The 24,981-nt window shown below is 36.1% G+C and overlaps 1 protein-coding gene and 1 pseudogene across 12 annotated transcripts in view; both read left to right on the forward strand.

Moving 5' to 3' along the window:
* Positions 1 to 13,261, forward strand: part of LOC131508327 (protein Wnt-2b-like) — a 50,474-nt pseudogene extending 37,213 nt beyond the window's left edge.
* MAGI2 (membrane associated guanylate kinase, WW and PDZ domain containing 2) overlaps positions 1 to 24,981 on the forward strand; it is a 1,350,742-nt gene that overhangs the window by 976,651 nt on the left and 349,110 nt on the right. The window lies entirely within an intron of this gene.

Here is a 24,981-nt window from a genome sequence, read left to right on the forward strand (position 1 = left end):
GACTTCTCCAAATACTCTTTCTTATATTTCAATTCCTATTGCACTTATATGTACATCACACATTTTAATAATTTTGTGTTTTTAAATTGTGGAAGCAGCAGGCTGTGTGAACACAAAATGGAAGCACCACTGAGTTCTCTTGCGGTTCTTTTTGCTGTCTTGTGGATCTTGGACTCAGTTCATCAGCTTCCCCTCTGCATTTAATACATGTTCCATTAACTGGTAATTCTCCTTCCAGGATCCCAGTGCAACAGAGATAATAAATTTGTAAAACATACAAGAAAATTTAGTTCTTTCAATAGTAATGGTCCATACACTGGGGTCAGAGCAGGATGATGGAGCACATGCAAAAGAATTTTTTAAGAAATAAGTAGCTAAGTCTGTATGTCTTATTCATATACATGCTACTCTTTTTATTATAGCTTTCTGGCATATATTTTCTCACTTAACAGATATTAAAAATAAAACTTGTGGGGCGCCTGGGTGGCGCAGTCGGTTAAGCGTCCGACTTCAGCCAGGTCACGATCTCGCGGTCCGTGAGTTCGAGCCCCGCGTCAGGCTCTGGGCTGATGGCTCGGAGCCTGGAGCCTGTTTCCGATTCTGTGTCTCCCTCTCTCTCTGCCCCTCCCCCGTTCATGCTCTGTCTCTCTCTGTCCCAAAAATAAATAAAAAAATGTTGAAAAAAAAAAAATTTAAAAAATAAAACTTGTAACATGACATTAAGAAAGTGTTTGATCCTAAAAAAAAGAAAAAAGAAAGTCATATGCACTGAAAGGTTGAGAACCACTCATGTTTAATAAAGGTCTTTATCCAAAAAGTAAATGGATTAGGCTTGATGGTTTTATCTTCTTCACTGACCTCCCTCTTAGTTCTTCAAAGTTAATTTACTTTGAGTTAATTGATCTTTTTCTGATGCTCCTGAAATACAGTGGGAAAGTACAGGCTTTGGAATCCAGTGGTCTTGGATTTAAATTACTGCTGTGTGAGTGAAGTCAAGTTTCTTAACTTCTACGGGCCTTAGCTTCCTCATTTATAAAACAAGATTAACTTTTCCCACATTCTTTCAGGTATCTGTTTACTGGTTCAAAGGAAATTTTTTGAGTATTCTATGCACTAGAAATCATGCTGAATGCTAAGGTTATAACATCAAGAGGAAAAAAAAAGAAAAACAAACAACAGGATCTCAGTTCTCATGGTGCCTGTAGTCTAGTTGAGGATATGGACAGATGTAGACAAACTGTAGACAATACATTATGATAAATATTATCGTTGAGAGGTACTATAAAACACATAAGGGGCACCTGGGTGGCTCAGTCGGTTAAGCTCTATCTCTTAATTTCAGCTCAGATCTTGATCTCACAATTGATCTATTGTGAGACAGAGCCATGCACCAGGCTCCACTCTGAGTATGGAGGCTGCTTAAGATACTCTCTTTCCCTTTCCCTCTGCCCCTCCCCACTTGTGCGCGTGTGTGCACACACATATTTTCTCTCTCAAAAAAATAAAAATATAAGAAAGGTAAAAAATTATGAGAATTAAATAAGATAATGTATATATATAGTGTGCCTAGCAGTTCCTGTCTTAGTAGATACTCAATAATATTATTGTTGATATTTTATCTTCATCCTTTACCCTCCTAGTTTCTAACTATAAAGTAAATCCATAGATGGTCTATACTAGTATTTTCCCATAGAAATACAACATGAGCTACATATATAATTTTAAACTTTTTAGTAGCCACATTAGAAAAAGTAGAGGGGTGCCCAAGTGGCTCAGTCAGTTAAGCATCCAACTCTTGATTTTGGCTCAGGTCATGATCTCATGGTTCGCAAGTTTGAGCCCTGCATTGGGCTCTGTGCCCTGCTTGGGATTTTCTCCCTCCTCTCTCTTTCTCCCTACCCTACTCGCTCTCTCTCTCTCTCTCTCTCTCTCAAAATAAATAAATAAACTTTTTAAAAATTAAAAAAAAAGAAGTAGGAAGAAACATGAAATCAATTTTAATATATTTGATTTAACTTAATACATCTAAAATATTATATCAACATGTAATCAACATAAAGATTTTTTAATAATTTTACTATATATATGTATAAATATATATATATTAATGTCCTCACTAATATATATATATATATATATATATATTAGTGTCCTCAAAAAAAAATATATATATATATATTAGTGTCCTCAAAATTCCATGATTATATTTTACTTATAGCACATCTCAATTTGAACTAGCTACACTTCAGATACTCAATAGCCACATGTGACTAATGGCTACCAAATTGGATGACACAAGTCTATACTTTCTAATTGACCAGGATTAAGCTTCTTGAGAGGCAGTGCACTGTAGGTAGTAAGCATATAATAGGATTTTAATTAGTAAACCCAGCATCATTTCCACCCTTCCTCCCTCTCTCCTTTCCTCAGGCACTAGGTATCAAAGATAAATTAGAAGCTGTGGATCTTACCCTCAATTCCAGTCCCCAACTCCCAATATAGTGAAGGAGAAAAAAGCAGAGTAGATACTTACAATATAGTATAATTGCTGTAAAGGAGATTAAATGTGTATGGAATTAGATGGTAAGGACAGAGGAAAGAGTCACCTGGAGATGTTTGCAATGGTCTGCACCAAGCACTTAAAGCACAAAAGTCAGACTATCCAGGTCATATCAGGTTCCCTGCTTCCATAAAGAATATGCGTCCTAGCTCATTTCTGGCAAAAGTGCAAGGTTCCCAGCAGGGGCCTCTCTGATCACACTAGTGATGTGTGACATACTGGAGGAAAACCGGCTCCCAAACTGCTGTCATTAGACATAAAAACACAAATGCACCTCAATAAAACACACAGCTGCACTTCATTTTATTTCCTATCTGGTCCAGTCAGTTGGAGTGGACTTGTCCCATATTTTTTGTCAGTATGCAAATCTTTTTTCAAAGGATGGTTAGATGCAATAGCTCAATTTTCTTGCCAACCCAAACCTACTTATTGTTAGTGACTTGACTGTCTACTCAACTACTATGGAAAGCTTATGGAAAATCTACTTCATCCCCATAGAGCCTGTCAGCCTCATGTTGTGACCCAAAGACATGAGAGGAATTTTCTAGCATTGTAAAGTTCATATAAGAAAACTCTTAAAGACTCTTTTGGGATGCCTCAGTTGGTTCGGCGTCCGACTCTTGGTTTCAGATCAGGTTATGATCTCACAGTTTCATGAGTTCTCGGACTCTGTGGTGGTGGTGTGGAGCCTGCTTGGGATTCTTTCTCCCTCTCTCTCTGCCCCTCCCCCACTCATGCTATCTCCATCTCTCTAAAAAATAAATAAACTTTTTTAAAAAGTTAAAAAAAGAAAACCCTTAAAGACTCTACTCATTTTCTGAATCACTTAGACTTAAAGAGGTATAAATGCCTTTCAACAAAAGCTGACTTACTATCCATTCGATCTTTTTCAAAGTTTGTGTACCTATGGCAAATCAGATAAATAAAAGTAAAATGTCCACCAAACCCCTATTTTCACTCTAGCACACTGTCCTTTGACAGATGCCTTTACTTAACTGAACTCAGTGTGTGGAGTATCATGTGATGCTAATTTGGCCTTAAGGAGGTGAAAAGCTAGATGTCTTCTCCAGATCCTTTTTTCTCAAGAGCACAGAATTCCTACCTGCAATGAGCGTATAGAATATTTATTTCCAAATAAATTTGCACCATTGTTTTGCCTTAATGGCTGCTTCTTAAAGTATATTTGTAAAAGCAATGTATAAAATATTGCTAGATCTGAATTTTAAGAAGTCATCATTGCATCTTCTGAAGAGGATTTAATGGACTTTTTTTCTGTGCTCTATGCTGATAATTTACAACGTAATAAGGAAACACTTAGAAAACTCCTGTAGCAGGTATAATTTTACCTAGTGATAATGAATATTATGACATAGTCATGAATGTAGGAAGCTATGTAGTATTATGTGTAAATGGGCATTGAATACCCTTTTACTCTTAAAGTTTATGTTAGAGCTCGTAGTTTTCTCCTTACCATAGCTACAATAAATTCATAACAGTACAAAATGTGTGTCATGAGAGAAAATGGTTCTTCTGAGAGAAAGAAAGCATGAATATATCATAATAGCTTAGTATAAAATTTTGTTTATATAATGTAGGAAATGAAAGAAATGTTAATTGTTATAATACAAACACATAAAATCTATAAGAATGGTTAATATCAAGTTTCCTGAAGAAAATGACATTCTATCTTTCCTCTTCATGGGAAACTCATAAATCACTATGTATTAGCCAGCAGTGACAGTTTAAAATCATATTTTTCCAACAAAAAGTGTTTTGCTTTATTATATTTTACTAGTCCAGAAAGAAAAATATGGAATTAATATATGCCCATGTTTTAAAAGAAAAATGTGAGTTCTGTGTTTGTATTTACAGTTTATAAACATTTGAAATCAAACTTACATATCAACTGTCCATGAATCAAGATTGAAAATATCTAGCTGCTAGTTACGAAAGTTAAAGTTAAATCCTGTTTTCTCTTTGGAGGAAGTTCCTACCATCTATGTTAGAATAGAGCTGGAGGTAAGAGAAATCCAGAGGCTGGGTCATGAACTCTTCTGTTCATAAATGAGAATTAAAATGTATTTATGAAAACTCTCATTTTTTTTCTTGTTAATTAATATACTATTACACTCTATTTCCAGGTTCATATAACCAGCTATCAACCAAAATTATTTAAACTTACATAATTTTTCAAAGTTTTACATATAGCAAGCTAATAATTAGACAAATACTTTTTATCTATGACCCTCTGACTAACGGTGATTCTAAATTTCAGTGTCATGAAATTATTCACCAATTCCCAATATCTCTGTGTATTACAGTATTTTACTTAACAAAAAATTGCAAGTATTTTCCAGGCACATTGTGTAGATATTATCTTAAAATAAGGCTTATTGGGGCAACTGGGTGGTCAGTCAGTTATGCTTCTGACTCTTGATTTCAGCTCAGGTCATGATCTCATGGTTCATGGTGTTGAGCCTCATATCAGGCTCTGAGCTGACAGTGTGGAGCCTGCTTGGGATTCTCTCTCTCCCTCTCTCTCTGCCCCTCCTCCATTCATGCTTACATGCTCTCTCTCTCTCTCTCTCTCTCTCTCAAAATAAATAAGTAAACATTTTTTTAAAAATAAGTCTTATTATCTTTTATAGACAATCATCTACATATTGTTTTTAAGTAAACTTTTGGAAGTCAAATATGCAAATGAAAAAAGTCCATTTGCAAGGCTAATTAACAATTGTTAAGAATTTTTTAATGTGTAAAAATATGGGTGTATGAAGTGTTATGCTTAATTATTTCAAAAGCATATTAAGATGATTGTTTTTAAACAAGAATATTTTGTTTTAAAAAAGCTAAAATAGTATTATGTTTAAGATAAACTCTAACAAGTAATGTTGAAATATTTTCTACCATTGTTATGCTTCCTTAATATTGCATAACTGTGTTTGACACATTTAGTATACAATTTGAAAAAGCAGCTAAATTCCTGTAGTTTTAAATGAGAATTACTTTGTGTATTTTGAAATAGTCTTGGGTAAGTTCTGAATAGGAGTTCAGTATAAAACAAAAAGAGCTTACTTTATTTCATAGAGAAACTGATCAAGGTATAGTACACTACCATCCACATCTTAGGCTTATGAACTCTATATTCAGTTTCATATATTTTAAGATTGTATTTAAGTGAGGGGCGCCTGGGTGGCTCAGTTGGTTAAGCATCTGACTTCAGCTCAGGCCATGATCTCACGGTCCACGGGTTTGAGCCCCATGTCAGGCTCTGTGCTAACAACTCAGAGCCTGGAGCCTGCTTCAGATTCTGTGTCTCTGTCTCTCTCTGCCCCTCCCCTGCTCATTCTCTCTCTCTCTCTCTCTCTTTCTCTCTCCCCCATCTCAAAAATAAATAAACATTAAAAAAAAGATTATACTTAATTGACTGATGTTGTCCCTATTGAAATAACTATCAGAACCGAAAACAATTTTCTTTCAGAATAGAATTATTTTGGATTTTGCCTCAGAAACTATCTACTGTAACTTTTGGCACTGAAAGTAGTATAATTAATAAGTAATACTTCTTAACTTAAAGTGAAACCGAGCCTATATAAGTTATAAGGTGAATCTCTGAAAGAAAAAAATGCTTTTTCTTCTACCCATCTAGGTTTATTGACTGGGGCCTTGCAAATTAGACTGGCAAAAGATTAACAAAAGAGAAACTAACAGATGTTTATTAATAGGTGCATCCTGCATTTATGTGGAGTACTCACTGATGAGGAATTCTAAGGAGTGGTTAGAACTTGAATTTATATACCATTTTAGCAAAGAACAATAATTTCGCAGAGAAGTGACAAGACCAAGGACAAGACTTAAGAGTTTCTAGGATTTTGGGGCGCCTGGGTGGCACAGTCGGTTAAGCGTCCGACTTCAGCCAGGTCACGATCTCGCGGTCCGTGAGTTCGAGCCCCGCGTCAGGCTCTGGGCTGATGGCTCGGAGCCTGGAGCCTGTTTCCGATTCTGTGTCTCCCTCTCTCTCTGCCCCTCCCCCGTTCATGCTCTGTCTCTCTCTGTCCCAAAAATAAATTAAAAAAAAAAAAACGTTGAAAAAAAAAATTTCTAGGATTTTAAGCAAACTATGGGAAGCAAATATATGGGGAAACAAATGGTAGATGAGGGCTAGTTTTAGCAAGGTTTCTTGTATAGAATCCTCTGGTTTCTGGGCTGATAAAAGGCCCGGAGTTGTCTGAAGTTATTAACTTGTGTGGTACCTGGTAAAGAGGGAAGAGTCCATATACAAATATATGTCTTGCCTCAGGAAAATGGGTGGACACAGAGCAGAGAGCTTTTCTTGTATCTGCTTCTTCTTAATTGTCATCAGCTCACAATAATCCTTCAGACCAAGTGGCGTATTTTGGATGGCCTATCCTGCTACCTTTACATCTATATCCCACTTCTGCAAACTGAAGAAAGTTGTGGAAATTATTTTAAATTTTAGGGAAAAAATCCTGTTTCTGGACAGCATGACCTCAGTGGTCAAAAACTTCCCAATTCTTTGCAGTTACCAAGTGAGGAAAGGAATTGTTTACATGTTAAGTTGATCTTTGAAAAATATATCATAACAAAAGAATCAAATTAAACAATAATAAAGTCACATCAAATTTGATTAAGTAATACATTACTTACATAATTATATAATGTATTAAACTCTACTATGATATTTTTAAAACTTCCTTTTAATGATATTTTCCCATCTATTATCTATTTATATATAAATCACAATATATTCGTATGCACATATCACATTTATATAAGTATATATAGATATATAAGTATTTGAAATTTTTTTAATGTTCATTTATTTTTGAGAGAGAAAGAGAGAGAGAGGAAGAGAGAGAGAGAGAGTGGGGGAGGGGCAGAGAGAGAAGGAGACATAGAATCTGAAGCAGGCTCCAGGCTCTATGCTGTCAGCACAGAGCCCAATGCAGGACTCAAACTCAAGAACCATGAGATTATAACCTGAGCCAAATTCAGATGCTTAACCAACTGAGCTACCCAGGCACCCCTATTTATATAAGTATTTGAACAGTAAATTTATTTATCTGCTTAAACATTAATAATTCATGCAGCTACTAATATATATTTATAATTACTAAATAATTGGTTACTTAAATTGACCAAGGCTGAGATTAATTGATTGGCTTACAATTGTAATCTATTTTTTATTTATTTAGCTGGCCTTAGCTATACACATTAAAAGTCGAGGATAACACCCACCACTACTGAAATGTGAGCTTTGCAACATGAAATATATACTATAATTGCAAACTTTGTAACACGATAGGGAATAAAACATTGTATAGCATGATATTAGTTGAAGATTCCGAACACATAAAGGAAAAAACTAGTCTTACACACACACACACACACACACACACACACACACACACACACACCATACCACACAACTACATGTAAAGCACTGTGCTAGACTTCTCAAAGGAATGTGCACTAGTGGTAGAGACAGGTAGGTAATAAAATTAATATAATAGAATCTTCATTATAAAACATGTCATGGGAGCAGAGGCAATATTTCTATCAAATATGGGAGGATTGGAGTCAGAATAAAGGTAGAGAAGAAAGGAACATTTGCAGTACAAGAGATGAACAGGACTCAAGATAAGGGAAGAAGCAGAAAACAGCAGTTTTTTTACACCTTCTATCTAGAAAGGAGGGATGGAGAAAATCTGTTATAACTACTTATCCCTTTTTACCCCCCCTACTATGTGTTATACTTACCCCAGTCCTGTGCTATAGGTATTATTGCTCCCATTTTTATAGATGAGGAAGTAGTTTTGCATCTTAAATTCTATAAAATCTAAAATAAACTATCTGTTTTTGTCATTGATTTATTTTATAATAAATTTTACCCCTTGAAAGAAGTAGGAGGAAGTGTAAGTATGTGGACAATATCTTCCTCAAGTTAAAAGTGAAGCAAGACATCTACAAGGATAAAAATAAGAGATTAAAACAGAAAGCATAGAAGAAGTTACATAAAAAAAGACTATCTAGGGGTGCCTGCTGGCTCAGTTGGTAGAGCACAGGACTCTTGATCTCAGGGTTGTGAGTTGGAGCCCCACGTTGGATGTAGAGATTACTTAAAAATAAAATCTTTAAAATAAGAGGAAAGACTATCTAAAAAGACAACACTAAAATATATGGGCAAAAGACACAGCAGTTAATTCAACAACAATAAAAAAAGAATTTAAATATAATAAACATGAAAAATATTTAACTGAGCTGTTATCAAAGAAATGCAAAGTAAAACACTGAGACATTTCACTTTAGGTTTGCAAGGAGTTGAAAGACTGCAATCTTCAGTACCTCTGAGTATGCCAAGGTTGCAGATGTATACTGAGGATTCCCAAGTGCTTGGGGATCAATCTATTCTTTCTTTTTTATTTTCCCCCATACTACAGATCTATCCTAAAATGTAGTGATTTCATTGTTGTTGTCCTTGTTGTTGTTGTTGCTTGTAGTTTCTAAAGCCTTTTGTTACTATTCCTTGAGGGGACTAAAAGCACACTAAGGCTTCACAATACAAAGGCTCCTGAGAATTAGACAGGATGTTGTTTTTTAAGTGAATAAAAATGAAAAACCACTCTGGATGAAGGCTGACTTAGGAATTGCTATGTAAGAATTTATAGTTATAAGATAAATATACAGAAAAAAGAAGTCTGCTTTTCTTAGTCACAGTGCTCTGGTTTACATTTGCCTATGACAATAAAAAAGAAAATGCCCCCAGAAAGGAATGGCTCAAGTCATGTTAAGCAATAGGACATCAAGCAGAATGATGAACATATTATTTGGGAGTATAGGGGAAATAACATCCATCAGTTTAAATCTTGTTTCTCTAAACCACAGAAATGACCTGAAGACTATTTAAACATGAATTCCCAATAATTTTAGTTCTATTACATGAAATATTTCTCCCAATCGTGTGTGGATAATGATGTCATGTGCCATTCCAACCTAAAAATAGCATGATCAGTCCATATCTCATTAAAAGACTAAATTTACCTCAAACTAAGGCTACTCGTCATCAAATATTGCCAACAGAATGTTGGCACAGTCTGAATGATTTAATTAAACCACTCCAGCAACCTAATTGACTCTAGAATGTTCTTTCTTTTATTAAGAAATTGTGTGAGTAAAAACACAAGATCTGATTATACATTTGGGTTTGTCTTTTTTTTTTTTTCATTTTACTCCACTCCTCTTCACTGCCCTAATAACAACTTATTAAAACATCAGACCTGCACGCTAAATAACTAATTTTAGTTCAATAAAGACTTGACAACATTTTATAATCAATTTTATGAGAGATCATTTGAGCTGAATTTAGTTAAACTGACTGAAGTAAGTAGATAATGAAGTATTTATCTTTGCTGGAAGAGAAACCCAGGTAGAGAAGCTTTCAGCTGCTGCTGAGAAGTTCTAACTAGGAAGCCGCCAGTCACAACGGACCATTATGTTTCTAATTACCCTTATTAACAGAAGAAAAAGGAGCAGAAGATTTTCTCTGGAGAATCTTAGACAATCTGCTGTTTCCAAATAAAGTAGATGATATTGGTCAATACATTCTATTTTACAGTTAGGTTTTGTCATCAGAAGAACAATGGTAAGTCAGAAAACTGAGCAAATCAAATGCAGTCAGGCATTTCTTTATGAACAAAATGTAAATGTTACATTCTTTTGTACTTACAGGAGAAAAGCTAGTAAACCCAATGTGTTCCTTAGATGTCTTTTTTGTGTATTGTTTGGGGGGGGGTTGTTTGTTTATCCTTAAGAATTCTGGTTCTTAAACAACTACTTATCTGATGAACAATAATCAAACTTTCTACATGTATTTGGGTTTTGTCCATTGTAAAGACTGGCTTTCCTCCCATCATAAACTAGTAGCTACATTGATGTGAGCTATGCTTCCTCCTAGAATATCAACACTTCGCATTCTAGTTGAAATCCTGCTGTTATGTTTAAAGATATTCTCATGCATTTCACATCAGATATCAGTAAGATTTCTGCACTTGGCAGAGAAATCAACCTTGAGCATTTTGTGTGATATTAGGTTAAAATGTCTTAATATTTCTTTGTGTGCCTGTGTGTGTGTGTGTGTGTGTGTGTGTCTGTGTGTGTGTTGTGTTTTCAGGGGGAAGAGTGGGAGAGTACTTTTTCATTGAATTATTCCTTGGTATTATTCAATTATCTAAATTTTCATATCTTAGACTGTGATTATTTTTGCTCTTCAGGGTCTGTCTCCTTCACTGCCTCTGTCATGAATATCCATTTCAGTTACATTGATTCTAAATCTCATATTTAAAAGAAAAATATTTTACTGATTTAATAGTAACTGAAAAGTATTGCCTGATATCAAGAGGGTAAACAATTTACGAAGATGAGAAAATGGACCAGTCCAATGTCAAAAAAAATATTTGCACTGGACAGAGTTAACAGTTAAATAGGCAAGGAAAACTTTATTCAAGACTATTACAATAGGGGAGGAGATGGAACTCAACTTACCTGAAAAAAAAAAAGATTTTTAAATGCTGGGGTAGGCTCATGGAAAATCTTTGGAGGACTGTGGGGCTGGGGGAAGGGGAAGTTTGGCCAAAATGATTAAGCCATTCACTTATGCCTGCTAATTGGCAGTTATCTAATTAGGGTCCTATCCTCCTACAGAGACTGGGAAATAGAGGTGGTATCTTTTTGGTGATTACATTTGGAAGGGATGTCTCCCAAGTTCTAGAGAAAGACATTTCTGGGTCATGGAAGATTTACATCTCAGAGGCAGAGAAAGAATTTACAGCTGCAACTTTCTAAAGCAAATACTCTAAGAAATGGGAAGCCAGAGGCCCATAGTCAGGAAGAAAACTGTCTAAAGTTAAATCAAGCTGAGGAGAATGTTAAGGCCATTTTGTCACCATGATATTACAAAAGGTACAGATAATCAAACTGGAGAAAGAAAACTAATAGTTAGGAAGGGATTTTCTGGAAGAGCGATGTTGTGAGGCACAGTTAATATCAAGAGTAAAATCAGGTTCAGGTGTGCAACTTTAATAAGCAGCCTCCAGACCCAGACATGAAATCAGCAGTAACACCATCAAGTCATTTCAGTGTTCTCTTAGTAAGTTGGTCAACTGAGTCAACACTGTTGTTTCAGTCTGATTTATTTTTGATCATGATTGCTTGATTTGATGTGACATTCCTTTGAAGAATCGTGTATCTGATTACAGCATGTAGATAGCCAATTTCTATTCTTGGCTCTTTCTCAAACATCATACTCATGCACACACACACTTCTGCTTCATGGAGGATTTATATCTTTCTTTCTCCTCCCCCTTTCTGATATGTAGTTAAAGCCTAAATTCTGTAGACAGTGTTTAATTTTATTATGCTCTCCAACATTGTTACTAAAGATGAATATAATAAGCCCAATCCTCTTTAAATTAGAATTAAAGAAGACATTACAATTTAATATGTTGGAAATTTATTTCGAAACTTACCTGAAACTGGATAGAGCCCCTTCCTGCTGTGGAGATAGAAAGAACACCATTGTCAGTCTTTAAGTGGAAGTGAAGTCATCTGATAGATAATACTGGAATCCCTGTCTTATTTTTTATAACCTTGGAAGTTAGTAAATGTTCAAAAAAAAATGTTAGTCTTATTCCAGTGTCTGAGTCCTAACCAAGGTTTCTGTGAGTTTCTGGAGAATTATATTCTTAAGATCATGTTTTAGCTCTGAGTTCCTGCCCACCATTCTCTCATTCTCACATTGCACCTTCTATGGCTGTTCTCTCCAGACCAACCGAAATGTGGAGCTCAATGCTGCTTGCTTGATCTTCTTAGAAATGTGTCGCATAACACATTACCAGGTGAACAGAATTTACTGATGGTTTGAGCAAATGCATGTGTGTGTGTGTGTGTGTGTGTGTGTGTGTGTGAAGAAATTTAAATTTTTTTGGTTGCACAGCTGTGCAGTGGTTTCTGAAGCTTGAGTGTCATTGCCATGGTGTAAGTGGCTCCTGTACTCTGCGCACCTGCTGATGCCACACAGGTGATTACCTGCAGTGGTGCTATGATGGGGCTGTGTGGGTGACAGTGACCCAGGATGGCATCAACTCTACAGCAGCCCACCAAGGCTATTGGCCATGGCACCCAGACTGACCATATCTACTTTGACAACTCTCCAGACTACCTTGTCTTGGGCAAGGTTGTAGGTTCCCTAGACACTGCAGGCCATGTCTGCAGCAAAACATCTAAAGGGGACAGACGGTTGTGAAATCATGTCTGTGGCCGAGAGTATGACACAACTCAAGTCACCTGCCGCACTTGGTGTGAGTGCACATTCCACTGGTGCCATGTGGTGCAGTACAAGGAGTGCAGACACCCTGTGGACATCCATACTTGTGAGGCCCCCATGAAGGCAGAGTGGCTGGACCACACTTGAACACATAAATATCTCACTCACCCCTCTGCTCCAAACCTCCTAATTTGGGGTGCTTGGGTGGCTCAGTAGGTTAGCCATCCAACTCTTCATTTGGGTTCAGGTCATGATCTCATGGTTCATGGGATCTAGCCCAACGTCGGGCTCTGCACTGACAGCACTAAGCCTGCTTGGGATTCTCTCTCCCTCTCTCTCTGGCCCTTCCCCACACTCACTCACTGTCTCTCAAAATAAATTAATTAATTTAAAAAAAAAACCTCAAAAGCACAAGATCTTTGCATGCACACCTTCCATAAAGGAAGGGTAAACCTCAACTCTGGGCTGCTACAGCTTCTATTTAAGGACTAGGAGAGTAATTCAGAAGGACTCGGCTGTCCTGTTTGGTTCCTGGGAAGGAATTGACAGGGGTTGTAAGAAACTGAACTGAAGGAAAGTAGAAGAGTCAGGGGTCTTCAGAATGATATAAGTTGCACTAAAGCACATGGTCAAAGCTCACTTTTCCTTTCCTTTGGAATTTTTTTTTTTTACTTTTTACAACTACTTTGGCTACTTCGACATCAGTATGTTTTCATAGGTTCGATTATCTTCCGCTTCTTCTTTCCCTTCCTTAAATTTCTCTTCATTCCTCATGCAGAACGATTTAGTTTTCCCTTCTTTTTTCATGATTTTCTTTAAAAAGATAAAACTCACAGGGCCTTACTTTTTATAACCAAACAAAATTATTCAGGTATTTTCCTATATATAAACATTCTCATGGAAAAGGAATCTGTTGCCAGCTATTAAAATAATGATTTCCATCTCTCTGGATCATTTTATATCCGAGGGTTATCATGTTCTGAGATGTCATGCTCAACATGCTCCAGGGTCACATCAAATTAATTGTACCCAAAAGCTGAATTCCTAGCTAGGAAGCTAAGTGAAATATGTATCATTTATTTAGGGTATCCCTTTGCTCAATACTGAGCTAATCAAGAAACATAATTAATAGAGCCCTCTCTCTTAGGGCCAAGAACAAAGATTTAACCCCCTGTTCTTTTCTGGATTCCATAAGCCATAATCCTATCTGACATTACATCAACCTTTGTACTTCAACATACTTTCATAATATTTTACATTTCTCACATTCATTCATTCGTTTGTTCACTTATTCAATAAGAGACCATTTGCTTTATATCAAGATACTGTGAAGCTCAAGTGGAGTGTAGATCAAGTAAACCAGAAAATAAACAGTAAAATTTCATATGGTAAAAAATGCTAATAAAATAAAGCAGGATATTGGGTAGAGTGAAGGGAAGGTGGTAGCTATTTTAGATAGTACAGTTAGTTCCTCCGTAAGCATGTGATATTTGAGAAGACATGACTGATGAAGAGTTAATTATGAAAGTATCTAAGGAAGGATATTCTGGGTAAAGGAAAGGACAACGGTAAAAGCCCTAAAGTAGAATTTGGCTTCATACATCCAGAGAAAATCGAGGGAAAATAACAACAGCAACAACAAAATAAACCAAAACCACCAATGTGGCTGGTGTACAGAGAACAAAAAGGAAAGCACTAAGACATGAAATCAGAGAGTTTGGCAGGAATGAAAGGCCTTGTAGGCTCTGGCGTGGCATTTGGATTTTTTGCTAAATCACATTGGAATATTTTTTTTAATAATGGAGTTTGATTTTATTGGACTTGTTCTTTTCTTAATCACTTTGCTGTGTGGAGATTATATTTTATATTGATTATTTTTAAATTCAAGGAATCATTTTAAAACTATTGGTATATCTATCCAAATTGTCCTGTAGTCTATTTTATTCATTCATGTTTCTTGAGTACCTACTATGGTCCTGGCATTGGACTAGACCTGGAAATTCAACAATGATCAGGAGGTGGTTCCAGCACCCAAAAACACACACCCTCATAGAAAAAGGTTTTGCTATGTTTTCCATAGACAATTATTATTGTCCATGTTCTATGCATTCTTATTAAAATCAACAGGACTTTCCATGAACTTTTTTTCTGGATCTTGGATAATATCTATTTTTAGCCACATACTATGTTTCTATATCCATTTTATGCAGAAAAAAATGTTTAAGAATATAATTGCCAGAGAACAAATACTGCATAATGCCACTTCCATGTGTAATCTAAAACAAAACAAAGCAAAACCAGCTCATAGATGCAGAGAACAGATTGGTGGTTGCCAGAGTCAGAGTGGGAGGTGGGAAAAAATGGCTGAAGGAGTTAAAAGGTACAAAGTTCCGGTTATAAAATAAATAAGTGATGAGGATATAATGTACAGCACGGCGACCACAGTTAATAATATTGTTTTGCATATTTGAAAACTGTTGAGAAAATAGATCTTAAAAGTTCCTTCACAAGAAAAAAATGTCACTACATACAGTGATGGATAGTAACTGGACTTATGCTGATCATTTCATGCTATATACAAATATCGAATCATTATGTTGTACATCTGAAATAATATAATGCCAATTATACCTCAGTTTAAAAAAAAACCTCCAGTTAAAAAAAAGAGAATGTATTTGCATTTGAATCATGTTCCTAGCATTTTTTTTTCAATTTCATGATGTCTTCCAAGTTCTTCTTAGCAGGAAAACTTCATTCATGGTAAAAAATTAAAAAATAATAGCACCTGTGTAGAACTTTTTCTCTTTAGAGTGGTATTCCAAGTTAATTTGAGCTTGAAAATATATTAAGTAACTAGGAAAATACCTGTAACACTAGATCATAGTTTCTGTAACACTAGATCATAGTTACTGTGTTGGGTCATTTCTATCCCCTCTTCTCTTGAACTGCAAAAGTGCAGAGGGTGCAAATTGCCCCACAGACTGACAATCGAATGCCTGATTATTTGTGGATGTTTTTGACCTTGAAGAGCTGGGTGATGAAGATGAGGGAATACTTTGAGCAGAACATTGGGAAAGAAACCAAAAGCTGAAGGCAATACCAGTTTCCTGTTAAGATTCAATCTCAGGAAGCATGGAGCTGGGGCTTTCTGTGCACTTTTGACTGTTTGCCTTGACTTCCCTCTTCCTTCTCTTTTCAGTGGACTTTAAAATTTTAAGGATTTTTCTTCGTCTATTTATCTCATAATCTCTTATTCTATTTTATCTGTATTCCACCTCCCATTTTCTTTCCTGTTTTTCCCACAATACAAGAGATATTTGCATTAAACAAGAGTTACTAAAGGACCCTGTCTGTGAAAATCTATTTTGAAGTTGGAGGAAAAGGCAAGACAGCTTTCTGAACTTTATTTCCCCTTGGGGTAAGAATGTTGTTAATAAATTATTCTCCTCTTTCAAAAGAACTAGCATTTTGACTATTGAACATTTTGGAAACAATTGTATATTGTGTCTTACAGATCAAGCTTTATTGTAGACTAAGTGCTATTTAATGAATATACCTTAGACCTTCTCTCACTTTATAAAAAGAACTGTTTATTGATTATAAAATTAACTAAAGTGTGGTTATAGAAATCTTTCAGATTTCATAAGGAATATGTGCTCTTTTCATTCCTACAGCAAAAGGAGTTACTTTGGGCAAAGCCTAGACACTAGAAATTCAAAGCTCATTGAGATATAAGGATACAAAAATCAATGAACTATGTGGTCCCCATAGTCCCCACTATCTAATGGTGGAGAAAGATAATAAAATCAACTATTATATTACAAATGAGAAGAGCTATAACATTTGAACCAAGGTTATGAAGTATAGCCATGACTATGTTGCTAAGAATGATGGTCAGGGGACACTTCTAAGAAGGGTAACACTTAGCTAAGTCATAGAAGACAGAATTTAGCTGGGAAAGGGAAGTAAGAAGCAGAGGAAACAACATATGCAAAAGCCAAGAATCAAGGGACTGTGGTAGAGTCTGAGCATGAAGAAAAGCCTGAGCACAAAATGTTAATGTGAGAAAGGAGATACACTTGCAAAGATGTGATAGTGACAGATCGTGACAGACCTAGTGTGCCATTCTCACTTGCAAGCACATAGAAAAGGACCAAGGGATTTCTAGAAGGGAAAATGAATGAGTGAATCTGCATTTGTTGAATATTTACTCTGGTGGTAGGAAATAGGGTGGATTGGAAGGGACAAGGTAGAGGCAAAGGGAAAAATTAGGAAACAATTTCAAAATTCTGGATAAGAAATGAGATTTTAGCAACAATCATAGGAATGGAGAGGAGAGGAATTATGTGAGAGATGATTAAGGAGTGGAGTAAAGGAGTTCTTAAATAATCAGAAGGAGGAAGAAATTCATGGTGGCTATCATTCTGGTTTGGACATCTGGCAGCTGCAATGCTGATAACTAGGGCAGAACAAGTTAATGGAAGACCTGTTGGGGGTAAAGACTGTGATTCAGTTTCAGCCATGTTGATTTAGGCAACAAGACTGGATACAAGACTAAAAAGACTGGATACAAGACTAAAAAGTCCATGAAAACAATTAGATGGTTCTCATAAGCATATACAGAGTCAGAAAAGTATACTGACTCATGAAAGCTTCACTCTTTCATTCTATAGAAAGACATTTTATTTTAAAAATTCATTTCTGTTTACCACTACTCCCCCAGTTTGCTCTATCTTCTGAAGAAATATCACACTTACAGACATTATATCTGCATGTTCCGCAAACACTTTATTATGAATCCGTTAGGGTATATACTTGCAAATATTTTGTTTCACTCTGTTTTACCCCTTAAGCAATGTCATGCACATATTCCAGCAAACAGTGTAGTGAAGCAAGAACAGAATAGCAATGTGTTGCTAGTTACCAGATCTGTAGATTCTTCCTTGTCAGTGTCTCTCACTGGTGTCCTTTCTTTACTCTGCCCATCATGATTATCCCCAAATAGGATCCTAGTCATCTCCTGCCTTGAACACCTTTATCAGAGTTCTTAAGTACAAGCAAGGGAAACTGATTCTGATTCTTTAATGCAGAAAATGAAGTTTTTGAAAGGCTTTGGGAAGCTTAGAGAATCATTAAGAAGGTAGGGAAAAAAGACAGACTTGGAAAATAAGGAAAAACAAAGGGAGTTTTCCTAGCCAGAATCCCAGCCAGGGTCATCCCACAGGGACAGGCCAAGGAAGATACTGCTGTTTCTAGCCAGACTGCCACGGCTGCCCCCAGAAACAGCTGTGGCAGTCTCTTCCACCACTACAATAAATTCTTCAGTTACTGCTTCTTTGCATCACTGACTCCAGATTCAAAATTTCAGGTGGTTGTGTCTGATTGTCCAAGTCTGGATTGGAAATAGGTCCATGCCCTAGTTTTCAAGTTTCTGGAGAAATCAAGTATCTGGGCTTTTCAACTTCTATAGTTGGACACCTCCCACTAAGACTGATGCTGTAGAGGATAATATAGTAAAATATAAGAAATATATAGGAAAGAGGGTTTGAATCAGGACAGCCACAGAAATGCAGCTGTCCCCTTGAGTAACCAACTTATTACCTCCTTGTCATTTATCTGTTTTATTCTAAGCACTGTTCTGGACATGTGCTATATACTAATGGTATAAATATCAAGAATGCAAGTACCTGATTAAGGTTTTCCCCAAATATATCTATGATGTTGTTTTTTTTTTTTTTTATTCTGACACTACAATAGTTACCAATTACTTAAGGGTCTTCAACCTGCTATTCAAAAACATTACATCGTGGGCACATGGCTGTCTCAGTCGGTAGAGTATGCTATTCTTGATTTCAGAGTCATGAGTTTGAGCCCCACATTGAGGGTAGAGTTTACTTTTAAAAAATTCCATCAATTGATCTACATTACACATACAGCCTTTCCCTTTATTGTTTTCTAACATAAATTCTCTTCTCTAAATAGGTGATTATCTTACAATTCACATACATTCCCGTGTTCTCTGCAAAACTATCCATCTTTCTCACCTACTTCTCCCTAACCCATACCTGAACTCATCTTATTTTTTTAAGTTTATTTATTTATTTTGAGAGAGACAGAGACAGGTGGGGGAGGGGCAGAGAGAGGGGAAGAGAAAATCCCAAGCAGGCTTCATACTGCCAGGACAGAGCCCGATGCAGGGCTTGAACCCACGGAACCGTGAGATTATGACCTGAGCTGAAACCAAGAATCAGAGGCTTAACTGACTGGGCCACCCAGGTGCCCCTGAACTCATCTTATTTTTTTCCCCAAGTAGTGTCCTACTTGCATTCTTTGCTTCCTTCGTGATTCTACTTGAAAATCAGTAGGTCTTGAAGCTATTGAAAAATTAAAGGCATACTTACTGTGTGTGAAATCATGCAGTATCTATGTATATTACTAAGTCATACCTGTATCTTCATTCATAAATACTCTTTATGGATCTATTTTTACATTGGATGCTCTTACCTCTCTAAGTAGATTATAAATTATTCAGAGGTAAGGATCTCATCTGTTAGTGTACCCCTCTGCCATATCTAGCATGTTAAATACAAAGTCTACTCCATCATATATCTGTGAAACATGTGGACAGATATCTGGCCAGTTTCAGCTCTCGCCAGACACTTTCAAAGAATTTATGATTTTGGAGTCCGTTCTTCTGAAACTTAATTTCATTCTCTTCTACAGTCTCTAACTCTAGGTAAATACTATTCATCATTTCACAAATGTACAACCTTCATATCACAGTAGGAACCAGGCAAGGATGACTGGGCACAAATTCACTGTCATTATTAGAAATTACCTGAAGCCAATGCCCAGGTGATTCTAGTCATGTCATCTTCATAGAGGAAAGATGGCATTATTATAAATTGAAACAGTAAATTTCTGTGCTACACCATATAATCTTTTCATGCTTTGTAGAGTTAAAACAAAAGAAATGAGACTCATTTAAGAATCTGATTATTTTGTCAGTGTCACGGAATGACATATTAATTGGGTAGTAAATTTGCAAAATGCTCTTATGAATGCAAACAAAATGTGTCTTTTGTAAATTAAGTAAAAAAACAGATGCCGATTTCTCACACGAAGTTCCTTTCTGATGCTGTCAGAGCAGTAGTTTTTGAGAGTTTTGGCAGATGGCATTACAATTCAAATAAAATGAAATAGACTTCCAAGTACATCCATATTTTCTTGTCATATAAATGCCAGAAGAATTTTTAGTTTCTAATGTTTCTGAGTGTCCTCATAAATATAACCTGTGTTATTACATAAATACTGATGATTACATTATGACTCTGATGTTAGCTGAGATACTGTATGTTGATATCTTTCTGTCCAACCAAAGCAGATATCCACTACATCTATTGCAGAACAAGGAAATGTAATATAACGGGGTTTAAAAATATTGAATTTGGACCCTTACTGAAGAATAAGGTGGACATTATTTCAGAGTTTTGGGGCATTTTTCATAAATGAGGGATGTATCCACATTCTCATACCAATATTCAAGACAGTGGGAATTCTAAGAAGGGACAGTCCAAAAAGGAATCCCCTCTTCAAAAGGATTCCAGCACTGCCACTCACAACCCTTGTCAAAACTAATTCTATTTGTGACATTGGGCAAATTATTTAACTACTTAGCACAGTAAAATAATCCCCTCCCCCACAGAGTTGCTTTGAGGATCAAATGAGAAGATTCATGTAAAGCACTCCGCACAGCACCCAATATATAGTATTGATCGATTATAGCTGATTTTAGTGTTTCCATGGTGCTAAATAACTGAAGTGAGGCAGGAAGGGGTATAATTTTGACCATGAAAAATTTAAAAGATAACCTCCTGGGTACACTGGGACAGGAACACAAATAGTATTTATTGAGATTAAATGCCTTTTTTTTCATCATAGAATAAACTGCCCTCAGTAAGAAGAGTTGCCAGGTAAATATTGACTCATATTTTATGACAGAGCTCTAGGGAAACTTCCCTATAAAGCATCTGCTGTCCACTACAGTTCCTCCCATAAATAGTCATCCCTTCACTTGAACACTTGCACATACTTCTACCTTGACATTTCCCGATTTATAGAATTTCTCCTCACTTTATTGTGCTTCTTTTTAATGCACTTAGTGAGTTTTTTGTACAAATTGAAGGTTTGTGCACCCTTGCACTGAGGGTCTGTTGGTGCCATTTTCCAAATGGCAAGTGCTCATTTTGTGTTTCTGTGTCACAACTTGGTAATTCCCACAGTATTTCCAACATTTTCATTATTATTTTATTTGTTATTGTGGTCTGTGATTGGTGATTATTACTGGGATGATAGCGTTTTTTAGAACTTTTTAATTAAGATATATGCATCATTTTTTAGACGTAATGCTATTGCACATTTTAATAGACTACAGTATAACGTACTACAACTTTTATATGCATTGGGAAACCAAAAAATTCATTTGTCTTGCTTATTTGCTTTATGGTGGTGGTCTGGAACAAACCCACAATATCTCTAAAGTATACTGGTACAGTGAATCCCTTTACACAGAAGTTTTTTTTAAGTTTTTATGTTTTTATTTCAAGAGAGAGTGAAAAAGAGCCGGTGAGCAGGGGAGGCTCAGAGAGAGAGGGAGAGAGAGAGAGAGAATGTGGGGCTCGATCTCATGAACTGTGAGACCATGACCTGAGCTGAAGTCAAGAGTCAGAAACTTAACCAACTGAGCCACCCATAAAAATTTTAATCTCTAGCTATTAGCACAGTATTCAGTAAAACTTGAATAAATGAGTGAGTTTTGTAATGTTCAAATAAAAAATAATCTGTGAATAAAATGAAATAAAAGGCATTGATCCATCTCTCTGTCCACTATGGTAAATATAAAGCCAATAGAAGAAATGGAAATGAACCTAGTGATATCTGAAAATTTCTTTCATTCCTATGATTTTCTTAAGTATTTTATGATATTAGGCATCTTCACTTACAATGAATTCTATGTCTGACAAGAGTTTAAATATATCGCCCCTAGAAAGAGTTTGAGAGAAATTTGGGATCTGCCTCAATAAAAAATTGTGTCTAGGTCTCAAATATAAAAGAATAAATTTGGAAGTGTACAATGGTTTGCAAAATTGAACTAAGAAAACGTAAAAGTCTTGCACAGTGCTACTTCATCCATGTTATTGTAAAATGTAAAAAAATAATAGTATTAGTCTGGTTGTTAAAAGCAATGTCCATAAAGGGAAAATAAAAACTACTAAAACCAGTAGTTAGCAAAACCTGTTACCAAAACCAGTGTGACTAAAATTTTAATGACTATTTTTCATATTCGTTACTAAAACATTTTCTTTAACCCATATGTGCTTCTCTAATACCTGTGTTGGGGTAACGACTAGGTAGGAAGTTAGCTTTATGGGGCATGGCCAATATCAACTTTTTCTTCTGCCTTTCTGCCCTAACCCAGCACATCTGGATATATTTGAAATATGGGGCAAACACTCTCACCACAAGAATACCTAACTAAAAATTGAATTAATACTTTGAAAAAAAAAAAGAACATAACATAACATAACATAACATAACATAACATAACATAACACAACTAAGATATTAATGTCATAGAAAGCCAAAATTTTTTGTGCTACCCAATCTGAGGTTGCTCTTCAAATGCAGGTATGAGACATTTTATCTTTCACAGCATCACCATGGGTACAGGATCTCATCTATTCCTTTAACAAATGCCTGTGCTGAACATTTAATACTAGATTTGAGAAATACAAAGATGAGTAAGATATGCTGCCTGTCTTTAAAGTTTCTCACCATGAAGGAGGCAAAGCAGATGGTTATGACACAGTCTTTGGAACTCAATAGAAGTCCCTTTCCTCAATAGTATACCATATTCTTTCCCTCTCTTTGTTGCTTCTTTTTCTTCGCTGCCCACAGAGTCTTTCTCAGTCTGTCTTGTGACATCTGGGCTTCCTGAGTTTTCCAGCCCTCCCCTCTCGCTGTGGAACACCCTACATCACAGCAGATTTAGGACTCATTTGTATCTCTATCAGGTTGCTGAGTATATAGTATGCTAATTTTTAACACCCATAAAGTAACTTTCGGGTTCTGCGTCACCTTTTATTTATTTTCCAGTGGAAAAAAATCTTTCTTTTTCTAACACTGTAATTCTAAACCACAGATTTTATTGTTTACTTTTAAGTATTATCTCTGAGTGACAATAATTGATTGGTCTTTGAACAGAAATAGATTTTTCAATCACTTAAAATTTTACTAAAAGAAAATGTTGCCAGATCACACAAAAAAGAATGTTGTAACGAAAATATCATTCTTATCTTAATTATCGTTGTTACTTCAAGGGCTGGATTTGTAGTACTGGTGTGATTTTGATTTGTGAACTAAAGAAATAATTTTCAATATGCTTGTTACTTTGCTTTTTTCAGATAAAAAGCCAGAGCATAATATTTCCCTGTAATGGAGTCACTTACATTAGGCATTATAATCAGACATAATTGTATTGGTCTTCAGAAAATCTTCCTTATGAATTCTGGTGGCATCCCTTTGTACCAGAGTATCTTTTTTATAATCCAGGCCTCTCCTCACAGAGCTGAAGCTTCACTCCCAAATGTTAGTCTACTTATTTTGAAGCCTTCAAGCCAAGTTCACACAGGAAGAATAGAATGAAAAGGATCCGCCTACTTAGTAATTTTCCAGTCCCCACTTTCCACACCCACTTTTATCATCTCTTTTCCACATTTCAGATAATTCTAGGAAACCTTCTTCTTCTTCCAGTAATGAGGCAAACCACTAATGATTTTTACCTGCCCACCCTCCAAGTATGGACCCTAAGTTCCCTCGGCACCCATTACTCCATCAGGTCCTACCATTGCTGCTTTTACAATTCCTGCTGTCAACGATGATGATGATGATGATGATGACAGAGCAGCAACAGCGGTAGTAGGAGTCATGGTAGTGTCTAACATTTAGTGAGTGCCAAGCATGTTAGCCAGTCTACATTTCTATTCTCTGTAACACAGTGCAGGATAAAAAAAAACTGAGACTTATCCAAGGAAAGCCAAAATTCAAATCAAATTTGTTGCCGAAGCCTATAGTATCTCTGTCAAATATAGTTACTTAAATAAATGCTTAATTTTGACTTAATGCTATTACAGCCAGGTTGGTATTTGTAAACTACAACTCATATGTAAGAAAATTTTATAGACTTTAATTTTATATAATTAACCATTTGCTTTGGACCTTTGGTTACTTTGATGGAGGATAAGAAAATTTGAATCTGCCAACTAAGGGCTTTTTTCTGCTGTTTTTTAAGTTGAAAACAGCCTAATTGAGGGTGGGGGATGGAGGAGGGTAATAGTGTGTCAATATTAAAGCTCAAATGCTGTATCAGATTTTTTTCTGCAGTGGGTTTCTTCTCTCCTCCTACATGTAAGATGTATATATAGTCGATGAGCAGGTATCCCTATGGTAATGAGGGTGGGTCTGGGGTCAGCCAGCTGTTCTTTGTCTTTGCTGTTGTGCTGCAGAATGGCTTATACCTGCCCACGTTATGGTTCTTGCCCTTGACCAGAGTTGTAAGGACTCCGCATCCTGTGTCCTGTCTCCCAGGACTTTGCACCTCCAGTTTCTACTCCCATCCATGGCTTCCCATGGAAGTCAGACATCGATTCTTGACTACTCCTCTTGATATCCCCACTTAAGCAGGCCTAAATTTCCTAAAATAAGTGAGTGCTTAAATAAAGGGAGAGTCACCCACAGAGAAATGTGAAAAAAAAAGTGTGTTAACATGTTTTGAAAACTATTGTCGTTGGGGCACCTGGGTGGTTCAGTCAGTTGAGCATTCAATTCAGGTCACGATCTCGCAGTTCATGGGTTTGAGCCCAGTGTCAGTCTCTGTGCTGACAGCTCAGAGCCTGAAGCCTGCTTCGGATTCTGTGTGTCCCTCTCTCTCTGCCCCTCCCCCCCTTACACTCTGTCTCTCAAAAAAAATAATAAATGTTAAAAAAAAAAAAACTATCATTGTTAATTATACTTCCAGTCT

Source organism: Neofelis nebulosa, chromosome 4 (genome assembly GCF_028018385.1).
Source record: "Neofelis nebulosa isolate mNeoNeb1 chromosome 4, mNeoNeb1.pri, whole genome shotgun sequence".
Lineage (NCBI taxonomy): Eukaryota > Metazoa > Chordata > Mammalia > Carnivora > Felidae > Neofelis > Neofelis nebulosa.